The sequence below is a fragment of the Zeugodacus cucurbitae genome, chromosome 4 (assembly GCF_028554725.1).
Source record: "Zeugodacus cucurbitae isolate PBARC_wt_2022May chromosome 4, idZeuCucr1.2, whole genome shotgun sequence".
NCBI classification, from domain to species: domain Eukaryota; kingdom Metazoa; phylum Arthropoda; class Insecta; order Diptera; family Tephritidae; genus Zeugodacus; species Zeugodacus cucurbitae.
Window position 1 is genome coordinate 26,202,639 of NC_071669.1, and position 12,217 is coordinate 26,214,855.

General features: G+C 33.3%; 1 long non-coding RNA gene across 1 annotated transcript; it reads right to left on the reverse strand.

Annotated features, from left to right (window-relative positions):
* Positions 1-9,614: 9,614 nt before the first annotated feature.
* Positions 9,615-10,742, reverse strand: LOC128921601 (uncharacterized). The gene is made up of 3 exons (XR_008471032.1): positions 10,441-10,742; positions 10,285-10,384; positions 9,615-10,217 (listed from the first exon to the last, which is right to left on the reverse strand). It is a non-coding gene; the product is annotated as an uncharacterized LOC128921601 (long non-coding RNA).
* Positions 10,743-12,217: the final 1,475 nt, after the last annotated feature.

A 12,217-nucleotide genomic window follows, 5' to 3' on the forward strand; every position in this document is an offset into this window, starting at 1 on the left:
CTTGCCATCATAAGGTACATATGTACATAATTGGAAAAAACAAAAGAACATCATTTCATGTCTTATGTGTCTGCAGTGCAAGCAGCTTGACAAAATTCACAAAATAATCATTTTTCACATTTGCCATCAATTGTGGCAGAAATATAAAATATGCGAAAAATAAGACTTCGGCCAGGATTTGAACCCGGACACCGTCTAAATAACATAAAATAAAAATATTAAAAAAATTAAATGAATTTGAAAAATAGCACATGATTATTTCATGTGCCAGCAATTTCGCGTTTTACAGATTCCCTGCTGCTAAAACTGAAATCGCTGTTAACTTTTCAGAAGGTGAATTCCCCGGTAGTGTGGTAAATTCCCCCGTTGAAAGTTTTCAGACTTGAATTTATTTCGCTGTCGAACCTGCACCTTCTCTATGTTCTAAGTTCTCTGCAATCACGACGGTCCTATCTTCGAGTGCAAGCAGCAAACTCGGATTTTATGTATAGTGCCTTGGAGACGATCAAATAATTGCGTCAAACACTTTAAGTGTGTTGGTGTCGTCGGCTCTCGTCGGCTACACGTACGCTACACCGACCTGTTGTCGGCTCTGTTTGATGAAAATCAAAAATTTTTGATATTTCTATTTGACGGACGATAATTTGATCGTCTCCACTCATGTTTGACAAGCATGAGCTCATTTGCAGGGAAGATTTCAAGCTGAGAGGACATAGAAAAGTGAAGTAAAGCCAAGCGGAAAAAAATAAAATAAAATAAATAAATTAAATTAAATTAAAAAAATAAAATAAGTTAAAATAAAAAAAAAAAAATAAAATAAAATAATAAAATAAAATTAAAATAAAATAAAATAAGTTAAAATAAAAAAAAAAAAATAAATAAAATAAAATTAAATTAAATTAAATAAATTAAATTAAATAAAATTAAAAAAATAAAATAAATAAATAAAATAAAATGAAATGAAATGAAATGGAATGTAATGAAATGAAATGAAATGAAATGGAATGAAATGAAATGAAATGGAATGAAATGAAATGAAATGAAATGAAATGAAATGGAATGAAATGAAATAAAATAAAATAAAATAAATAAATTAAAATAACAAAATAAAGTAAAGTAAAATCAAATATAATAAAATAAACTAAATAATATAAAATAATACAAAAATGGAGAAATTTTTTTTTCATAAGAATTGCAGCACATGCCATTAATAGATCATCATCATCCGACGATGACAAGATGACCGTTCGTTACGAGCTCAAAACTAAACTAATGTTTGACGTGTTAATTTGAACGTTTGCGGGCAACACACGATTGAACATCACTAACACATATGCACTGTTTGACGCAATTATTTGATCGTCTCCAGGGTACTTATATTATATTTTCGGGTGTGTCGTGCACGTGTTGATTGTGATCGACACACTCGAGTGGCACACACCAGTGGCAGACCAAAAAATAATAGATAAACATACGTACACAATATGTATGTATGTTGGCGTGGGGATGACGCGTTCTGTCTTAGCTTTTTTAGTTACACATATATAGTACATATTATAAAAGAATAATTCAATTTAAGAATAGAATTCACTCAAAACTTATTTTATTTATTAATTCATAAATCATAAATAAAAAACATTTCATTGCACTTAAATATTTTAATTTTTTTTAAATCACAAATTTCAGGTGTAGACCAGATAAGGTGTTTGTGCCATTGGAAATGTTCTCACAACTCGAATTTTCTATCGTTGTCATTATGAATTATAAAAAGTAAACAAAACAAACAAAACCAATAATCGTTGACAATCACTACGCAATAATAGCATGACTGCCAAATACATACATACATATTCTGAAATTTTGTGCACACTCGTGTGTGACTCGATCACATTCAATACGATCGGGTTAGAGTTCCAGCTCGTTCACAAACGAGTGTCAACTCGGCACTCTGTTAAAACAAGCATATATGCTTGTGTTTCGAGTGTCGCGAAAGGCTCGTTCGTTTTGAACTTGTCTCCAAGCGATCAATACGTGTATTCATACCGAAAAGTTTGATCAAACAAAATCAGAGTGGACATTCGAGTGTGCACGAAAATGATATACCCGTTGCAGCTCTCTGGTGGGCACTGCATTCTCCTTCAACTTTTTCACACCCTGTGCACTTTTCTCAAAGTGCCTAATGCATACAAATACATTGCTGGTGGGTAGATCCACCGTTGGTGGGATCCACCCACTTCCTAAAATCTTTCTCATTTTGAGGGATAGAAAATAATATTTCTCCGGAATCTGCATCACATCCACGAACGCGACACTTTCTAAGATTCTTGGACATTTTTTACTACAATTTAAATTTGTATGTATATTACAATATCGAAACGAATTATAGAAACGATTAGCGACAACATTTTGCGGCACGGTGTTTTTTCTCTAAATTTACATATAAAATTCCCCGCTTAGTAGGCTCCTCTTAAGACATCCGGCTTAAATGCCTGAAATTTTTAGCCAACAAATACAAATTTTTTTGCAGTGCCTTTTAATATTTTGCTGTAATACTATTTTTTATTTTTCCCCATCTCTTTCAGGCAAATTTTTGGAATTTTTATCTACTTATTCTAATATTTTAGAAAAATTCTAAAATGAAAGCTCTGAAAGTTTGCGTCCAGAGTTTTTTCAATGCAGTCTATTTTATTTTTTGCTCCTAAATAATATTGTATATAGTCCTTAGCTTAATATTAAAAATTTTGGACACCTATTTTTTATTTTTTTCTTTGAAATAATGAAAATTTACCAATTGATTAAATTTCTCGTGAACTAATTTGCATAACAATTCTAAGTTCCGATTAGATCTGTATTTCCAATTAAATCTGTGCAATTCGATACATGTACACTGACTCACACTATAAATGGGACACCCCAAAAATATTTATGTTTTTAACTTTGTATCAGAGAACTGCATGAGTGCCTAATTTCCGTACTTAGAGTAAACTTGCTTGAAAAGCGATGGCGGGGTCCACTCACACTCATAGACATGCATTGTGAGCTAACATCTACTCAAAGAACTATGAGTGGAGAAGCTACTGAGCCAGTCGTATACTTGCTATTGCATATTAATTGTATTTGTTTTACACATTCTTTTTTTTGATTTTCACTGACAAGTGGTGATCATACTCAAGACCAGCAAAGGAAAAAGCAAGACACACTCATCACCAGTAGCGCGTGTACTTGAGTGTTTACTATTGTATTGTTGTTCGTGTATTCTTTTTTGTCGTGCGTCAGTTTTTTGTGCGTTGCTTATTAAGAACTGCAAACTTTTTTTTTGTTTTATGTATGCTGACGCAAGTGTGTCATTCGTTGTGGAACATTCCCTGCAAGAACAATGTCAACCTTTTGACTGTTCGTACGATAATTAGAATTAAAAATTTTTTTAGCATGTAAAATTGAAATATTTATATCCCTTTTTAATATAGTCAAAGTTTGCTTTTGGAAAAAAGCGATTATTATTTCTTGTCCATGCATATACACACTAATTATTGTTTTGTTGATCATTTGACCTTCAGCTGTTTCTTACAGGGGTTTAGCACATGGATGACAGCGTCTTCGGCTGCTCGATCTGCCACTCGTGTAAATCACATAGAAAACACACAAAACGAGCGTGCAAAGAACAGCAAAGTATTAAATGAACTCAATACTCAGAGAGTTGCTAAAATTTGAGAATGTCATTTACTCAAACCGCTTTTTTTGTGTTGTCGCTCAGCTTAAGTAATAACATGAATAAGCAGAAGAGGTTTTTCAAAAATTCCTTTTATTTCAAATAAGACATCTATTTTTTATTGAAAAGAAAAAAAAAACAACCAAAGTTTTTACTATAACAACAACAAAAAGAACATACGGTGGTGCTCCAGTATAACGAACGCCTATATAACGAATGTTCAGGTTAAAGGTACACAATCTGGCACATTGAGACGACAATCGTTAAAGAAAGGTGAATATCATAGGATGGAAAAGGCTTTATATAAGTGGTTTGTCTTCCAGCGGGAAAAGCACGTACCTATTAACAGCAATATTTTAAAAGCCAAAGTTGTGCAAATCCATAATACAAAATATCCCAATGAAAATTTTAAGGCAAGTAATGGTTGGATGGTTGGATCCGAATTTCAAAAGAATCTGGCGAAAACCTGTCCTCCCAAGCTGATTTAGTGGCACTGTTCAAAGAAAAATTAAATGAAATTATCGTAAAAAATTACATGTCTTGATGCAGTCTTCAACGCTGATGAAACTGGACTTTACTGGAAGATGTTGCCGCACTCAAAATCCGCGTGGATGAATATCGAAATTTTTAAAAACTGGTTTTTTAGTAAATTCGTGCTCAGATTTGTATATTACAATAATTTTCACTTCAATACTCCTTAATAATACTTTTAATTATAGGTTGAAGATTTTCTTGAAAGTCGAAATCTACCAAAGCGAACAATATTACTCCTGTATAACGCTCCTAGTCATCCACCAGAAGAAGATTTGGTGACTTCAGATGGAAAAATATGGACAGTGTTTATGCCACCGAATGTAACGGCTCTAATTCAACCGATGGACCAGAACGCGATTCGCCTCACCAAATTATTTTACCGAAAATCTTTACTGAGCAGTGTAGAGTAAAAAGAAAATATAAACACAGCGTTAAAGGACCTCACGCTTTTCAATGCAGTTCAACTTATTGCTGCAGCTTGGGAAAAAGTTTCAGGGGTTGTTCTTCAGAAGTGTTGGAGAAACATTTTAATTGATAAAACCACACCTGACGATGAAGATGATGAGGACAATATACCACAAGCAGATTTGCGATTCAGAGAAGTTCTGTTATGCCTACATCAAAATGCACAGGATCTCAAAATTTCTCGCCCACTAAAGCAAATGAGCATACAAAATTTCTTTTCAGTTGAATAATGCTTATATTTTTGTTATAAAATTCAACTTTTATTAATTTTATTGTATGCATTTTCCATTGTATATGTATTTATTTCAACCAATGCTTATGAATTCATGAATAAATAGTTATTTTTAAACATATGTATATGTACCAATATTAATTTAGTTTTCGTTTCCGATATAACGAATATTTCAGTTTAACGAACGGTCCCAACATTATATCATTCGTTATATTGGAGTACCACATTTATTGCGCGTCCAATGCAACTCACACTTGAAATGGGACAGTTTGTAGAGTGAAGAAACAAATAAGTTTGCTGGAGTTCAATATCTTGTAGATTTCCCTTTCTTATTTAACCCTTAATAACCCACTGGTACCGCCAGGAACCAACCGCTTAAATTCAAAATTCTGTTTAACGAATTTTATTTTAGAATTTGCTTGTCACTATAAGACCGTTAATTGATTCATGCGCCATATGCTAATTCTATCCCCACTTGTAATAAACGTCAGTTGGCATGTTTGTATTGAAAATCAACTTGGTGAAATCGCGTTTTTGCAATAATTTTTTGTGAATAATTCGTTAAAATCGGAACAGGAAAAAATCTCAAAGTTTAAATAATAGTGTAAATAAGCTAAGATAAGTTTTATATGTAGGTAAGTAAATTTTATTTGCTTGTAAGATTTGTTTAATTTTTTGGTTGGTTCCTTGCGGAACCGTCAGGCACCAGGCACAAAGTTGCTAGAGAGTATTATAGTTTTGTTCACATAACGGTTGTTTGTAACATCCACAACTAAACGAGTTAGATATAGGGTTATATATTCCAAAGTGATCAGGGTGAAGAGTGGAGTTCAAATCCGAATGTCTGTCTGTCCGTCCGTCCGTCCGTCCGTCTGTGCAAGCTGTAACTTGAGTAAAAATTAAGATATCTTAATGAAACTTGGCACAAACTTAGCAAAATCGGACCACTGCCACGCCCACAAAATGGCGAAAACCGAAAACATATAAAGTGCCATAACTAAGCCATAAATAAAGGTATGGAAATAAAATTTGGTATGAAGGATCGCACTATGAAGGGGCATATTTGGATGTAATTTTCTTGGGAAGTGGGCGTGGCCCCGCCCCCAAATAGATTTTTTGTACATATCTCGGAAGCCCATAGAGCTATATAAACCAAACTTTCTGCAGTCGTTTTTTCTAGCCACTTCTTAATACAGTCCAAAAATGAAACAAATCGGATCATAACCACGCCCACCTCCCATACAAAACTTAGGTTGAAAATTACTAAAAGTGGGTTAACTCACTAACGAAAAACGTCAGAAACACTAAATTTCACATAAGAAATGGCAGATGGAAGCAGCACTCAGATTTTTTTACAAAATTAAAATGGGCGTGGCGTCGCCCACTTATGGGTCAAAAACCATATCTCTAGAACTACTCGACCGATTTCAATGAAACTTGGTTTGTAATAGTTTCCTTACATCCCAATGATATGTTGTGAAAATAGGCCAAATCGCTTCACAACCACGCCTACTTCCTATATACCAGAACTTTGAAGTGGATCTGAATCGTTAACTTTACAATATATAAAGTAAGCACTAGTGAATATATCGATGCAGAACTTTGCACAAATACTACCTTTATAGTTTGGCAGCCCCATTCTAAAAATCGCCGAAATCGGACCATAGGTTTTCAAGGCCCCATTAATCAAACATGAGGACCTCGGTGCTTCTAACCTAATATTATGGTTTCCAACTTTCAATGGACTTTATATAATATATATGACGAATATGTGGGCCAAATTGTATATTATATAATATAAATAAAGTTAAATAAATAAATTGGGAGAGTATAAAATGTTCGGTTACACCCGAACTTAGCCCTTCCTTACTTGTTTTTAATTCATCTCGTTTATTTTTGAAGTTCGGGCGCCTAGTGGTTCCGCTATGAACCAACCAGGGTTTTTCTACCTAGCTGAGATAAATTTCACTTGCAAAGTTATAGAACAAAGCTTGTTCAGAATCGTGAGTTTTAGCTTTCCTTAACTCTGATTTTGTTTTAATGTAGAAACATGCTCTATGGGATTAATATCGGTGGATTGAGCAGGTGTAGAAAGTACTTTTGGACAATTGTAGAGAAACCAATTTCTAGCATTCCAGGATTTATGTTTTGGGTCGTTGTCTTGGTAAAACTTAAAACAATCACGAATACCAAGTTGTTCCGCGCTGCTATGAACATTTGCTTTCAAAATGTCTACATATATATTTAACACTCCGTCTACAAAATGCTGTTTACCGACTCCATTCCCCGACATACAACCCCAAATCATCAGTGGCATACCCCCGAACTTCACTGTTTTTTTATGTTTTTGCCGTCCGATCCAAAGTTGTTACTTTTAGTTCCGTCAGTAAAAAGAACCTAAAATAATTGAAAATCACACCAAATTTTATTAATCAAGCTTTAAAAACAATTTACCTTACGCCAAAAAGAATAGTCCTTATCTTATTCCATTCTTTCTTTTTGGTTTTATGGTGATTTCAGTGGTTTTCGACGAGGTATTCTGGCGTTAAATTTATTTTGTCTAAGCAATCTACGAACCGTTTCTGCACTTCAACTTTCTTTTCTTCTTTTAGCTGTTTTTGTAACTCTACAGCAGACATATATGGGTTATTTTTGATTATACGCAACAAAAACCGCGCACTTCGGTCGTCAATTTTTCGTTTTGTACTTCGATCAGGTACTTTATTACATAATATACGTTTTTTTTTTAAAGCGCAGAATAATGTTAAATACAGTAGATTTATTTTTGCCTACAATTTCAGCGATTTTCCTTATAGATTTATTGTTTTTGTATTTATTATTAATAATTTTCCTTTCTTCAATCGCAGTGCGATGCATTTTTTTACTTTTAGTCACGACGTAGCGACGGCTGACCACAAATGTCGCTTTGAAGCAAGCGTCTTGTACACTTTGAAGACGGCAGCGACAGTAACAACAGCTGATTTTATAGTTTGAAGTTTGTGAGAGTTTCAATTATTGAACTTTTGTGTTTTTACTCAAAATAAATATATTCATTATGAATGACGAATATGTAATAGATTTTGTGAGGCCAATTGAAAATATTGCGCGCATTACAACTATCGCTAATGAATTACAGATGATCAGTCAACTTAACACGCCAAGAAGAAGGTTTTTTTAAAACGTGTATCAAAGAACTCCAAGAAAAGGATGAAGAACATTTTTTTAAAGTGACTCGAATGAACGTTTCCAGTTTTAATTTATTGTTGTCGTTATTAAAACAACGAATGGAACGCTTTTCGAATGGAAAAGCAATTTATCCTGAAACGCGTTTGGCGGTAACCTTACTGTAAGTTAATTTTAAATATTAATTACATTAGTATACTTAAGCGTTTTCTAATTTCAGTTTCTTGGCACAAGAATGTAATTTTAGTGTGATTTCTTGGGCATATAAAATTGGAATCTCAACAGTTCGGAAAATTATATATGAAACAAGTGACGCTATTTGGAACGAATTTCATGTTGTATATTTGTCACCACCAAACTTATCCGAACTGAAAAGCATAGCAAACAAATTTTATATGAAGACTGGCATGCCGAATTGCTTGGTAGCTATAGATGGGAAGCACGTTCATATAACAAGTCCTAGGAACAGCGGGTCCTTGTACTACAATTACAAGAAAACGTTTAGCATAGTATTAATGGGATCGTGTGATGCTAATTATGTATTCACATATGGAGACGTCGGAGCACTAGGAAGGCAAAGTGACGGTGGAATATTTTCTCGTAGTGCCTTTGGAAGCAAATTATTGAAAGGCACTCTAGAAGTTCCTTCCGATGCAAACTTACCGGGTACATCTACCATCATTCCGTATTATTACGTCGGTGACAGTGCGTTTCCACTGAAACCAAATTTAATGCGACCATATCATGGCCGCCAGTTAGACGAAGATAAAGACAAATTTAACATAGTGTTATCTAAAGCCCGCGTGCTAATAGAAAACGCATTAGGAATTTTGGACAATTGATGGATAGTTCTGCATACAACAATATCAGCTTTCCCAAAAAATGTAGATAAAATTGTTTTAACTACAGTAGTACTTCATAACTTTTTAATGCTACAAAATGACAGGAATTACTTCACCCTTGAACATGCTGACCACTCAGTAGGCAACCAAGAAATAAACGGCCGTTGGAGAGAAGAAGTACCTTCTCTTGAATCGTTTCACCCAAGAACTGTTAACCGTTCAACCACAAAGGCTTTTCAGTTACGTGAAAAACTAAAAGAATTTATTTCAAGAACTACTTTGTAATGCTACTCATGAAATATTATATTTATAATTAAAACAAAATATTATGTAAAAAAAAAATGTTTTATTCTCAATTTTAATTTAGTAAAATTCTAATATATAAAAATAAAAAAAGGTACTTCAGTCTCACAGTTTACATAATTCAAAATTAAAAATTCATTTTAAAATATATTTACATACATGAATACATTTTGTAAAAAAATTTATTACAATTTGTAGTATTACATTTTGTAAAAAAATGTATTTCAGTTTCACTGATTTACTTAAAAACTATAAAAGCTATTTACATATGTACATTTTGTAAAAAAAGGTACTTCAGTTTCACTGATTTTCTTAAAAACTAAAAAAGATATTTACATATCGCTCATTTACTTGAATAGTGTCATAACTAAAAAAACACGATTTTTGAGTTGAGTATGCAGAAATGTGAGCAATTTCAGCGTCCATATTGTATAAAAATTTCATTCCGATGCGTAGAAAAATAAATCGTGAAATAAGAATGTGCCGTTATTAAATTTGTTATGTTGCATTTGAGTTGTGACACTCTTCAAGTAAATGAGCGATATGTACATTTTGTAAAACAATGTACTTCAGTTTCACAGATTTACTTAAAAACTATAAAAGCTATTTACATATGTACATTTTGTAAAAAAGGTTCTTCAGTCTATAATGATTTACTTAAAAACTGCGAAAGCTATTTACATTTAAAAAACGAAACCTCAAAAACTTATAGTATGTTAGTGGAATAATTTTTTTTAATTTCACTAAACACTAAATTTGATACCTTGTCTTCAATTTCATTTATCACGTTTGGCGGAAGACCAGATTGAAGGATTTTTGCTGCCAATGACGAAAATTGCAGGGAGGTGGAGTTGTGCTTCCTATTATTTTCAACAAAGGTAGCACAAGTTTCGCTAATGCTTCTTCCTGCCATGTCGAGAAATTGTTAAAATTTTGCGCAGTCCTTTTTCTGTGAACATAAATTATTAAGTAATTAGTATAATTGTAAAAAAGAATACAAACTATAAATTTTTTACATTTCTTATTTCTGGTACTGAGTTATCCTTGGAGTCGTCAATTATAACAATGTCACTATCCTCGAGATATTCGACTTCATAGTTGACATTGCTTATAGTTCTATAACATAGATTATTAGCTTATATATGTATATAATCGTTGGTATATTTACTTACCACTCTCCAAAAAAGACATCACATCCAAGAATTTCCACTTTTCTCTATTCGCTTCGGCACCACTTCCAGAAGGGACCTGCTCCATTCGTCTGTATCTTTTATAACAGTCACGAAGGCTCTTCCATCTTTTCTTGCACTCCAGTTCTATTAATGAATTATAAGTAAGAATTTTATATAATTTATTTACCACTCAATTTTATACAGACTCCAACTTCCTTCCACGCATGGTCCTTCTTTCTCAAATTTTTATAATCACCATGCCCAAGATCATCAAGATCGTCATGGGCGATGACGCACTTCTTCTATTAACGCTTCATCGAAATCCATAATTAATTCTGAAATATAAAATTTTTATTGCAGACAACGTAATTTACAGCCCTATTCTCATGCCCTCACAAAAATCACCACACTCACTATTGTGAGGTTTTTGGATTTTGTGATGATTACCTTATGCTGGAGAAAATTCAAAAGCTCAAATGCTCACAATTTTCTCAAATATCACAATACAAAAATATTTGTGTTTGTTTTGGTTTTTAGCAATATTTGTAAACAAATGTGTAAATATTTGCGTGCTATAACGAGCATGGATGAATTGTTCTTTGAAAAAATGGCATCTATAAAAGTTCAGTTATCGAATAATTGTGTTTAACCGAATCTGGAGCAATTTGGACGTACCTTGCATTTTCATTTGTTAGCGATTTGCTGCGTAAGTCCTAAAACTCTACGATCCGATAGGGACGCATTATTTTTGTAAAGCAAAGGACACTGACGCACAGCCTCTATAGACGAAGATTTACACCCAGGTTATTTTTATACTCTCGCGACAAAGTTGCTACGAGAGTATTATAGTTTTGTCTACATAACGGTTGGTTGCAAGTCCAAAACTAAACGAGTTAGATATAGGGTTATATATATCAAAATGATAAGGTGACGAAAAAAGTTCAAATCGGACGTCTGTCCGTCCGTCTGTCCGTCCGTCCGTGCAAGCTGTAACTTGAGTAAAAATTGAGATATCTTAATGAAAATGAAATTGGAAGACGTATTTCTTGGCACCATAAGAAGGTTAAGTTCGAAAATGTGCGTAATCGGACCATTGCCACTCCCACAAAATGGCGATAACCGAAAATTTGGTACAAAGGATTGTTCTAGGAAAGGGCATATTTGGATGTAATTTTTTTGGGGAATTGGGCGTGGCCCCGCCCACTACTATGTTTTTTGTACATATCTCGCAAACTAATTAAGCTATATCAAGGAAACTTTCTAGAGTCGTTTCTTTTAGGTACTACCTTATACCGTCCAAAAATGAAGGAAATCGGGTCATACGGCCCACCTCCCATACAAAGGTTATATTGAAAATTACTAAAAATGCAGTAAGTTCAGTAAGGAAAACAACCAGAAACCTTAAATTCCATTGTAAAGTTGGTACAGAAGAGCTGCTCTCAAAATGGTATACAAAATTTTAAATGAGCGTGGTTCCGCCCACTTATGGGTCAAAAACCATATCTTCCTTACTTGTTTTATAATTCTTTTATTTTTTAACTTTCGACTGTAAATACGCAATTTCATTTGTTTCATTTGTTTACAAATTTTACATCAATTTGTATTTATTTTGAATTTATTTCTTTTGAAACAACTGTTTGACAGAAAAATGCTTTTCACCTCAATTGGTGACTTTTTTAAACTTTTTTCTTATGAGGTTCGAGCCAGAATAGACTCACAAAATATACGTCACAAGAAACCTCACAAATTTTTCCTCACAACTCAGTTATGAGGTTTT